The sequence below is a fragment of the Barbus barbus genome (genome assembly GCF_936440315.1).
Source record: "Barbus barbus genome assembly, chromosome: 37".
NCBI classification, from domain to species: domain Eukaryota; kingdom Metazoa; phylum Chordata; class Actinopteri; order Cypriniformes; family Cyprinidae; genus Barbus; species Barbus barbus.
In genome coordinates, this window is record NC_136715.1 from 21,415,832 (window position 1) to 21,426,124 (window position 10,293).

The following is a 10,293-nucleotide window of genomic DNA, read 5'->3' on the forward strand; positions in this document are numbered from 1 at the left end:
ATAAATGATTCATTTATGTACAAAAATAAAATTCCTGAAGCCCATCTGCAGACCATTGGCAGAGATCAGAGAATCTGTGATTGCTTCTAAGAAACGTATTTCAGGAACAAACCAGATGCAGGTATCAGGATGTCACTTTCTTTCCCTTTTCTTTGTTTCTCCCCCCCCCCCCCCCTTTCTCGCATTTTTACTTTTTTTTTTTCTCACTTTCTCTTCACTGATTCATACTGTACTTACAATACGCTTACACCAAACCACTACACAGCCAACAAACCCTAACTCAATACTGCTGGTGCTGAGCACATTCCTCACACACACACACGTGCGCACACACAACCTCACAAAACAGGAAGTGAAAATATTAAGCAGGAAATACTTGTATTGTATTATTAGGTCTGAATAAGCCCCAAAATCTGTCAAACTGGTGTTTTTAAATGGTCCACGGCTGACTGATTGTCACACTTGGTTGTGCTTGCCTGCTTTGCAAAACAGTACATCTGTACTGTGTTTCACTGTACTGTACAGCTCAGAGATACAATGAGTGAAAGAGAAACATGTCATGTACAGAGAAGTGAAAAGGATAAAAAGGAATAGAGAGTAAGGGTTTCACATAAATACTCGTGGTTAAGGACTACCTTTATTGCTTTTTGTGGTTTTCATATTGGGGTGAATATGTTTGTGAAGCCCATGATTCACAAGTTTTGTCCATAAGCCTGAAGGCATATTATGTGATGTTCTGTGCTGGATTGTCCAGTGTTGTGGACAAGATCCAAAATCAACATTTAATATAAATGTCAGACACTATCCAAAATGTTTTATTTCTGCCTATGTTAAGTGAAAACCCCCTACAGAAGAGGTCTGTGCTTGACTGTAAATAAAGTCTAAAGTTAGAGGGTGTGGTCCTGGTCCTGACTGTGCTCTGTGAGAAAATGGGTCGACATGCCCACCTGGGACAGGAGTATTGTATCCTTTCTCTACACTGGGAAAGCCAGAACTGGAATCTTTCTTTGGGGGGCTCATACAGAAGCTGTGAGATAGCTAGCATCACATTTCATTCTAAAAAAAAATATAACAAAAATAAACCAACAACAACAAAAAAAAAAACAGCTACTAACAGTTGAGTCAGTCATTATGTAGTGATAATCATGTAGCTTACTATTTTTTTTTCCAAAAACAAGCAAACAATTCAGACACTGATTTAATTACTTTATGCACCAGAAATTGGACACTGGGATGGTTTTGGGATGTTGCATAAACATCTTTGTAACAAATTACGCTTCTACAATTTTATCAGTTTTGTAGATAGTTGAATGTTATGAATGTTACAGTAAACCTCATGATTTGTTTGTCATGTTTGATTTATGTGCTCATAATGAGCTGAACTCACTGTCAAACAAAAGTCAACACAAATGTTTGTTTCACGAACATTTCCAGGCGATCTTTTTGCTGTCGAGTTGACATTTGTGTTCTCAAGCTGACAAAGTAGAAAAATATAATGTTTCTGTTATTTTTATGCTCAACATCCCTTTCCACAAAACATTATAGTTTATATTGTGTCCATTACAGAACATCGACTGTTCATCAGAGTGCATTGTGGGTATTAAATAATAAATTGTTCACTAGGATTAATGTTGTTTCTTTTAAAGTCAGATGCTATGTTGTAGATATTTCGAGTTGTTATCTGTTTTTTGACCCTAAAGCATAGGCAAGGAAACAAAACAGCAATGTTAACATTAGCTTAAATAAATTTTCAAATGTCAATAAAGAAATATTTTTTGATTGGGTGATAAAAGATACTATGCAGTGCTAGCATGTTTTAAGGTGTGTGATTATCCACAATGAAGATAAATCAGCTAAAAAGATCAATATGTACACAAATTCATGTATGAGCAATATAACTAATACCTAAAGCCAATCAACTCTGGAAGACATGATTTAATCTATTTTCAGCCTTTCTTTGAGTGCTAACATTAATGCTTGTCTTGTCAGTGTTAGCATAGCAGCTATTAATGTTTACATATAGTCAACAAAGCATATAGTCAAATGTTTACATATAAGTCAACAAAGCAATTCTCATTTATGAAACTATGAATTGAAAGCAGCCTTATGTAGAAAAGCAAGTACTCATTTGCATTTCTCCTGAAAGAACCAATATTGAGGCTAACACTGAGGCCACTCTCACCTGTGAGAGGTAACATTTAGCAGCTTCAGCAGTATTCATATGTCCCACTTGAGACACTCTTGCATTCAATGCATCCTCGCAGGACACACAACATTCAGGCCTTCCTGTTCTTTTCTAAGGCAGACAAATTCATCCCCACTGTCTGTGCACAAATGGGCACATTCATCCGGCCTTCCATTGACAGAGCAAAGGGGGCAAGTGCTAATGCCAGAACAGGCTCAGGGGAGTGTTAGTCTGGACGGCCCATCCCCATCCGCATCCCATGTGCTTTCACCATCAGGTAACCGGAGAGGGTGAATCTAGGCCAGCCTGGCACATCGCCGAAGTTAGGGGTGGGCGGATAGAGAGGTACGGGACCTGGTATCTGTCCCCAAGAGAGTTTAGTGGGACCAGGGATCAGCTTGAAAAAGGACAGCAATTTTCTTTCAATAATTCACTTTAAACATAAAGAAGATGGGGACAAAAGCTTTTCTTTAAAGAACTGTTTCTTGGAGTAGGATAATTTGGCAGGTTAAAACAATTTTGACTATCGCTGTGCAAGCTGGTGGAGAACTGACAAAATGGGTTTGCCTTGGAGCTTAGAAGCCTTCTAGCCATCCCTCATTTAAGCCATCTTTGGCATTACAGGTAAAAACCTCTCTAGACAAAACACACCACACTGTTTTTCCACACTTCTGCTTTTGTTGTGTCTAGTATCTTGTTGTTCCTAAGACCCCTATGTCTTGAGTAGCAGCACCGCAACAGAATTCATACCTGAAATCTAAGCATTCAACTTCCAAGATCATATTCACAGATTAATCAAAAACAAACAAACAAACAAACAAATAAAAAACCTCAAAATAATTCAAAAAAGTTCTCATCTAACTCACGGACCTTTAATGAGCCTGACCTGCAATGGCCCCACCAAATAAACATTGCAGTCGTCTAATAATGGAGCACTTTTACAAAAAGTTTCCAGATGGGAGTCTTCACTTTTGGCTTTCAGCAAGGCGACATTCATGGCTACTTCTCCCTCCAGAGCAAGAGCATGGTTATGACTCTTACATACTCTAGGGCCATGTGCGTATGCTTGCTGAGCTGGCAGACGCCAGTCTCTGTGAGATTAGAGCACTAATCAGTGATGCTGAGGGTGCTGGAAAGGTTCTATCTCACAGGGAAATCACTATGAAAACCTGTCTGCTCTCTCATTCGCTCAGTGGGATGTTGCAACTCCAGCATCTAGTGGGCCTTATCGCCACGAAGCAGATTGCAGAATTTGATATGCATCTGTGAAATGGTCGGAAATGACAGTCTCCGAAAAAACTACATGATGAGTCAAACGGTGTGTCTCAACATAACCTCTCTTTTTCTCTTTCTTGCTCATCCTTTCACTCTCTCTCTCTTTCTGATCACATTCAACACCTAATCTTTGATTCAAGAGAGAAATATACACCAAGCAGATCATTTTCCCCGGTAAACGAATGTGCACAAATGAAGGCAAATAGCGGCAGACGGAAGATGCGCTGCGTGTCCATGGATACATGTGTTTGTGCATTAAAATTACTTGTCGAGCTTATGAAGATTGGCATCAGTTAGATGCCATCTTTTTCTCCAACATGAACATCGTCTCTGATAAGAGATTTTCCTCGTCAGCACAACACACTAGCAGCACCACAGGGCTTTATCGCAGGTTGGGAGTGTGTTATAAGGTGTTTTTGGGCCTCTATCAAAGTACTATCTGAAATGATAGGCAATCGGAGGGTTGGGGTTATGATACGAAGTGTACATGGGGGTTGTGATATGTGGAGATAGGAAATGGCTGTAAGCGTGATAGTGTCTCAACCACACAATACCTAAAACTGCAAATTTATACATGCATGTTAGGTGATACTGTCCTTACCATATACCGGCTGTTTGTGAGTTTATAGCCCAGGAAGTTAAAAGTCACCCTTTCACCACCGTTAGACCACCCTGAGCAAGCATATACTGTAAGTGCTCAGAGCGGAGATGAAAGGTAACTCATTGAGGCCATAAGATTATGGGCCCATCATGTGGGAAGGACAGCGTGGAAAGAGGGAAGATCCGACCGTTTTAATTTGCTCTGCAGCACACTCTATAAAAGGAGAAAAATCCGTACACAACTGTGGAGGGAAATAGGCTCCCCAAACAAGGGGAAACAAGATCATTTGACTACTTTCAACCCTCCCACTGCACAAGCTCCCAGAGCCACGAGCAAAGCTGCCCTGAGGTCAACTCCCAACTGCCCCTACTTCAGCCATGACATCACAGGCCACCGAGGTTGTTGAGGAGCGTGCATAATGCCATGGGTTGCATAGTGGATGTGCAGCCAGAGGTCAACTATGGAAAGAGAGAGGGAGAAAGACAGACAGATAGATCTACAAAGAAAAAGTAGAGAGCCTTTTGATTAGTTTCCTTGGCAGGAGAACAAAACTGTAAGGAATGTAGGCAAGAGGGGAGAGAGAAGTGACAGAGAGGAGGGACAGAGAGAAAGAGAAGAACAGTGGACTTGCTGATTAAGACCGGCCTCTTGTCGATTCATTTCCTCTTGAGCTAGTTCTGATTCCCCACTTGTATAAAACTTGTCATTTACACAATGAGAGCACATACTGGTCAACTGTTCCTACCTCATGACCACCATAGAAAACTTTTAATAAATCCCTGCTTCATTGAATCTGGTTTATGTCATTTACACATGTAGGACATGTTCATGGATCAACAACCTTTGTAAAGAAATAATTGTCTTAGTATTTCTGATATTAGGGTTAGGCAAGTCTTGGGGCTTGGTTTATTGTAAAGAACAACAACCATTCATTACACTTCAGATTTACCGGTGGGACAGGGGTGTCCAATTCTGATCCTGGAGGGTTATCTTCCTGCAGATTTTAACTTCAACTTGCTCCAACACACCTGCCTAAAAGTTTCGAGTGAGTTTGAAGACCTTTATTAGCTGTTCAGATGTATTTAATTAGGGTTGGAGATAAACTATGCAGAAAGGTGGTTCTCTAGGAGCAGGACTGGACATCCCTAGACTAGGGCTATGTTTGCTTGATGTAAATGTTGCTTCAGGACAAACAAAGAATGTTAATGTCCTACAAATTGAAAAGTTGAAAGGGGTGCTGCAAGAATTGTCACGGGAGAGCAACCATTCATATGGTCTTGCATTTTGATTAACATGATTAGGTGATTATGATTCACCTAAATGACAGCTTGAAGATGCATGATTCATTGTATGTTTAATAATATGGATGAACATTCATCCTAGATTAAGCTGGTTGCATATAAATAAGTGCCGTTTAATCCTGACTGTGCAACTGTGTAAATCACCAGAAAACAACCAAATTTGAAAAAGCTCAGTTGCATTGTAATGAGGCAAATTTCAGTTGCCTGAAAGTTCTGAAAGGCCTCTAAGTAGACCAAAGATATGAACTTTATTCACGGATAAACTCTTTCACCTCTTACTGATTCCCACTTATACACACAGCCTGGCTTTGTCCCCTTCTGCTGTCCAATTCAAGCATCACATACACACACGCACACCAATGTCAGACCCATTTCACAGTGCGTCCTCAGCCTCCTCTGTGTGTGGCCGGGGGCAGCCATCACTCCATTGCTGTGTAAACACTGGGACACAAGCTCACACCCTCCATCTGATTAATGGACTAAGAACATTGAACATGACAGCGCAGCCAAGCCTGCAAGACCCAGCAGCATACAATGCAAAAGACTGCTCTGTTCTTCACTCCTACTTTTTCTCTATTGCTAAACTGTACTTAGCAGATACACTTTAATTAGGGTGCTCAGTGTTTTTACCCATCATATAAAAGATGAGCTGTTTCAAATACGATAAAGTGTAGAATAAAGGGTTGCCTTTATTATATAGTATGTATCGGAGAGTACTGCAGAAGCAAAGTGGGAGAGAGAAAAGGAGACCGATCAGAAAGCCAGGATACAAACTCAGGTCACATGAATCATAGCTGAGTCTCAGTGCGCTCCACATTAGGCTATCACCTCCGAAAGGACAGTTATCTTTAACACACCTATCGTACTAAGACACCAAACCCAAATGTACTCAATTTACTGAATTCTTGGATAAAGTCTTCATGCAATTCACAAACGTACCATGGGTCAGAAACCTCTTAATTTTTTTTCCCCTGTCCCCAAAATGTACCACGTTTGAAAAAATACCTGAAAACTGCCAGTTACACAGTTTGAGTAAAAATAAATTATGAAGCACCTTCACATCCATTGTGCCTGCGGCAGCCAAGCCTTTATTTATCAATTAATTATTAATTATTTTATTTATTTTAATATTTAATCAGAATTATTTTTGGATCAAATATAATTTACAGGAATATTTAAACAAAGGTGAAAAGTCCCGGAAAGACCACAGATGGAACTTTTATTAAAATAGATGCTTTCGTTTTTTACGCTATATTCAAATGTTCAGATCCACATTAAATAAGTCCACATTCTGCTCTGAGCTCTTACAGTTTCTCTCAAACACACAATTTTGTTTTAGTTTACCATAAACTTATTAGCATCCCACATTTTCATGTTACACAACCATGATTGTGCATTTACAGCACCTTACCATGTTAATGTCTTTACAATGTCTTTCTCACTGTAACTTGCTCAATTGGAATGACACTGCAATGTCTAAAGGTCTCAAATTGTGTTTCACAATCATGGGGCACAACTCTTTTTTTTTAACCACATCTTCCAAGATCAGTTGTGGGGTAAACAGCTCAAAGGTGCACTGAAAGCTATTCCATGTCAGAAGGAGACATCAGTTCTGCTATCAATGCTGGCAAAAGATTCTAGCTCACTAATATCAGAAAACACACACAAAAAACAATCCTGCAAATAATACAGGTCAAATGGATTTATTAAGAGTTAGCTTGATATGGTGATCAGCATGTACTGGATTTGGTTTCCTCTGTATTATTGTGCAATTAGACAGTTGTTTGTGTGTCTCTTTTATCTCTGTCATGCTGAAAGACGATTGGGAAATTAGCTTAACAAACCTGTGGTGAATGGTAAACCTATATTTACAGACAGGAGACAGGGAGATAAGAGCAATGAAAAAGAACATAGACATGGTCATGCATGCATTGCAATGTTCCACTTCTCCTCTCTATAGCATGCAATATACGTTGGCCTATGTGTGTGTGTGTTTGTGTAAGCATGACATGCAGATGCCAGACAGGACCGAGGCCTTTCGACACACAAAAGTACTCAGACACGGTCACACACGCAAGCGCACACGCGTCCATTGCCTCTGCTCAGATCATGTGTCATCAACATTAATACTCTATTGTTTGAAGTGAAGGAGTTTGGCTTCAAACTTTATTTGTCATGTGACCCGAGTCAGCACCCCCCCCCCCCCCATCCTCGAGTGCCCCTCTCCCCCCCTCCCGCTGGCGCCTACACGGTTTGTTAGGGGCTGCCATAGGCCATCATGTGATCAGACTGCAATTTACCAAACGCACACAAACTCGCTCCCTTTGCAAATCAGGGTACAAACACATACACACACATATCAGTCTCCCTTATTCATTTCATGTACATATTCGCTGGCACGGTGCCTTCTCCTTTCATCAGGGTTGAATCAGAGAGCTAATACTAATCACAACAATAAACGGCATTATGCTGCACACATCAGAGACCTTTCTCTGTCGCTCGCGCTTGAGCTCTCTCTCCCTTTCTGTCTGTTAGACACAAGGCAAAGCAGTCACACCTCAAGGCATCCCATCTCAATGCACTTACTCAACTCGCTCAGATGACAAGTTGCCGCCGCTTCATTTTTTCATGCTTCGTTTGAATTTGTTGCAGATTGAACACAGACTGTTTGTTAAGTTTTTTTGACGTTTGTAGTTAACAGAGCATGAATCAAGCATGCCTCAAAGCAATCCTTTATCCAAAAAATAAATTTACTGAACCTCATGTCAATCCAAACCCTCTTCTGCGGAACTAAATTTTTGGAAAATTTCAATATTGGCCATTCTTTTAAATTTAATTATAAGTGAATGGGGACTGAGGCTGTCATAAAAGTGATCCATATGACTTGTTTTGCAATGTAATCTATCTTAGTTCCTCTGAAGCCGTATTGGAGCCCTTCATGTGTTCATGAGGGATGAATCATAATTGATCTGGCTCGCAAAATTTGTCTGAATGAGTGAGTCATTCACAATTCAGACTGATATGGTTCTTAAATTCAAATCAGAATATAGGCCTACTGCATTTGGGATATTTAGTCCAACAAAAATTCATGTATCATTCCCATTGGAAGTTTATTTTGTATTTGGTATAAAAGCTTACGGAACTACATTTATCTTACAAGCAACCACTATTGCGATATTTTATATTAAAACTTTATTCATTAAAACCAAGTCACATCTGAGTCTAATCAACCTTTTTTTTTTACCCTACTGTTCATCCAAATTCAGCCTGTAAGTATTTTTTTTTTATCAAATTTTTTTTATTTCAACAAGGAATAAAAATAAATGTATAAACTGATCAAAAGTAATAATTATAATGTACAAAAAAATAATCTGTTTCAAATACATGCTATTCTTTTCAACTTCATCATAGAATCCTATAAAGAAAACATAAAATAAATAAATAAATAGTTTTGACAAAAATATTAAGCAGCACAACTGTTTTCAACATTGTTAATAAAGGGAAATGATAAATGAGCAACAAATCAGCATATTAGAATGATTTCTGAAGGACCATGTGACACTGAAAACTGGAGTAATGATGCTGAAAATTCAGCTTTGAACACAGAAATAAATTACATTTTAAAATATATTCAAATACAAAATAGTAATTTTAAATGGTAATAATATTGCACTTATTTAAATACAAAATGCAGCCTGGATGAAGTTAAAAGACTTTCATAAAATCTAAAATTTTCTTAATGGTAGTACATTAATAATAACTACAATAATCGAGTACATAGCATATGGCTTTTACTTGTTACTTTTGTCTGCTTTTCAGCTATTAAGTCACCTTAATGCAATATTAGTCAACTAATCACCTCTATGCCCTATTAAATAGCTAGTCGATTTTAAATTTAGATTATTAATTGATCAGCCACCTTTAAAAAAAAAAATCAAAACAACTTACATGACTTTAATGACTTTCTTACAAATCCACAATAAACATACTATAGGGGCGATGAAGTGAAATCAAATTTTCAAACTTCATTCAATAATTATATGGTCTGTGTAACGGGGACGCTGAGGCAGAAGTTGAATCCATTAGCGGATGTTTATTAAGAAAAGCAGAGTACACAAAACAGGCAGGAGGTCGGTGTCAGAAGGCAGTCTAAGGCAGATGCAACATAAACGTATTCCAGGCAGCGGTGAGATAAAGCAGGCAGAGGGTCAATACCGGGTGATCAGTCCAAATAAACAAACGTAGCAAGAAGGGGAAATCTAGAGAGCAAAAGACAAAGGCAGGCAAAAGGGGTCAAACCATAAAGCAGTCCTCACTGGCAAACAATCCAAAAGGGGCGATCCGTAAACTCGATAATCCAGAGGCAAAACAAGACGGCAACAGGTAATCAGACAGGGTATATGAAAAACGCTCGGTAAGGCAGGTGAAACTGGCAATACTTCGCAAGGTGGAAGCACATGGTGATCGCTTTTAAAGTACCAAACAGGAAGTGGAAGTAGAAGCAGCAGAGGGAGCATGCAGTCAGTATTCAGGTGAGGGCTCCCTCTGCTGGCGTGGCGTTACAGAATCCCCCCCCTAGGAGCGACTCCCGGAGCTCGACGTGGCCGACCCCGTGGTCGTGGTGCAGGTCGGTCGGGTCTGGCTCGATGAAATTCCTCGATGAGTGATGGGTCTAGGATGTCGCGGGCGGCTACCCACGATCTCTCCTCAGGTCCATATCCCTCCCAGTCCACCAAGTACTGGAGCCGACCCCCTCGCCGACGCGAGTCCAGCAACTCGTGCACCTGGTAAGCGGGAGTCCCGTCAATGTCCAAGGGTGGCGGTGGTTCTGGGGCTTCATGGCCGGGGTCAGCATCCGGGTGGACCGGTTTCAGGAGGGAGACATGGAAAGAGGGAGAGATACGATAGTTAGCAGGAAGCTCTAACTGGTA